General features: G+C 46.1%; 1 pseudogene; it reads left to right on the top strand.

The window, feature by feature from the left end:
* The first annotated feature begins 1,834 nt into the window (after positions 1 to 1,834).
* LOC114627806 lies at positions 1,835 to 1,938 on the top strand (annotated as a pseudogene).
* Positions 1,939 to 2,277: the final 339 nt, after the last annotated feature.

The following is a 2,277-nucleotide window of genomic DNA, read 5'->3' as shown; positions in this document are numbered from 1 at the left end:
CTTTGAACTTGAACTACAGAGTAAGTTGAATACCAGCCAGGCAATGTAGTAAGATCCTGTCTCCAAAGGAAATCATGGAACAAGGAAAAGGCTTAGTGTGTAGCTCGCTGTTTCTGTGCTTGCTTAGATCTCTATATATCAGGGCAGAAGTCAATCTCTAATATATATCAGGGTGAAGTCAATGAGGGCAGAGTCAGCTGTCTTCTTCCAATCACATCCCCTGTAGCTGGCACAGGACAGAAAGGACGAAGCTGTGAGGACCACTCTGGCCTGGGTCATGTCTTACTCATGTGTATCTCTATTGCCTAAGTAATGCAACTGTCAAATAACTGTTTGCTAGGAGAATGGAGGGTGAATCAATGTATGAGTTATTGAAAAAATATTCACAAAATTTAGCATTAAAATACTGAATAGAAGCCGGGCAGTGGTGGTGCATGCCTTTAATCCCAGCACTTGGGAGGCAGAGGCAGTCAGATTTCTGAGTTTGGGGCCAGCCTGGTCTACAGAGTGAGTTCCAGGACAGACAGGGCTACACAGAGAAACCCTGTCTCGAAAAACCAAAAAAAAAAAAAAAAAAAAAACTGAATAGCTGAATAGAAACATGGATGTAATCTTACCACCACTGAAGTTACATTCAGGATACCACTGCACGCGCACATGCGCACACACGCACACACACACACACACATGGGGGTGGGGGGACAGAGAGAGAGAGAGAGAGAGAGAGAGAGAGAGAGAGAGAGAGAGACAGACAGACACACAGAGAGGCACATACAGAGTTTCTTAGTAATTCTACTGGGGAAAAGCACAGTTTCAGCCTGAGGAATTACCAAGTCTACAAAATCCAGCTGGGAATATGCCCTGGGCACTGTGATTTCTCTAGACCTGGGCTGGGTTGCTTCAGTTGAGTGACTCATGATTCTAAGATCTGAGTACTTCTCATGTTTATATGGCCCTGTCTGGAAGTCCACTTTTAAACAAATATATTGATTTTTCTTTCATACAGACACATACACACACAAACACAGACACACACACACCACATATACACAGCATCCCAAAGAACCTACCCTATTCAACATAATCTCATACATGGTTCTCATAAGTCTCATAGTATCCAGATAGGGAGTAAGTTCAGAGACTACATGCACACACAAACCAACAAAATCGTATCCACACAGGCTTGGACATACCAACATACATGCACATCCCCACTCTATGATAACTGTGTATGTGCCATACTCACCCTTCAGAGGGCCTTATGAGAGGTTCTTACTTTGAATCCAGCCCTACACCCCCCTTCTCTATCCATGCTCCATCAACCAGTCCAGCCCAACATGAAACTATTTGCTCTATGCTACAGTTATTTTCTTTTTGAACAAGAAAGATTCAAAAGTCATGTCAGTTCCTAGAACCAGTTTCAGTGAAATCAAGTATAAGGGTAAGCTCTGCCCCGGGTCACTGCCTCTTGGCTTCTCTCTGGGGCTACAGACGAAAGCCACTCCAGGCCTTTGAGCAGCTCTGCTCTAACAGACACTCTGCTAGCTCCACCTCCATCCTGTCTTTCTCATCAAATGGAAGGGTTGCCCTATAAGGCGCTCCTGTTACAGAGACCGACTTACCAGTCACTGACAGATTAGTGTGTCTGTATCAGTTATGTGTCTTACTGCTAAGAGAAAACACCTGGCGAAAGTGACTTGAAGGATTTATTTTGGCTCAGAGTTCAAGGGTACGGCCTTATCATTGCAGAAAGGTCACCAGAGCAGGAGCTTGAGAAGACTTGTTTCATTGTGTCTACAATCAAGTAGCAGAGAGAATCAAGAAATGAATGTTCCCTGCCCCTAGAGGCATTGCAGACCTGGCTGCTGGGTCACCTGTGTGCCAGTAGGTGGCAGAGCAGAGAAAAGCTGTGTAGGCTCAGTGTACCCGAATGACATTCTCTAAAAAGAATCTGAGATGACCACCAGTCCAGCACCAGTCGAGCCTAGAGGGGCTCCCAGGATCAGAAGCAACCAAGAGGCTAGAAGGACACCACCTGGGACTATGGATTCTGGCTGGGAGTGAGCCTAAGACAGATGACCCTCTCAAGGGTTATCTGAGACAATCACCAGACTGGTACCATGGGGGCCAGACAGAGAGCTAGCCTGAGACAAACACCATCTGGCAGTACACAGGTCTTGGTGGGGGCATGCTTGAGATGATCCCTGCCCAGTGCCATAATACTCAAGTGGGGCATAGCACTCCTGAGCTCATTCTTGAGATGACCCCAGGCACTCA

The sequence above is a fragment of the Grammomys surdaster genome, unplaced genomic scaffold, assembly GCF_004785775.1.
Source record: "Grammomys surdaster isolate TR1022 unplaced genomic scaffold, NIH_TR_1.0 258, whole genome shotgun sequence".
Classification (NCBI taxonomy): domain Eukaryota; kingdom Metazoa; phylum Chordata; class Mammalia; order Rodentia; family Muridae; genus Grammomys; species Grammomys surdaster.
Note: the sequence above shows the minus strand (reverse complement) of the source record. Positions and strands in the feature narration are given on the sequence as shown.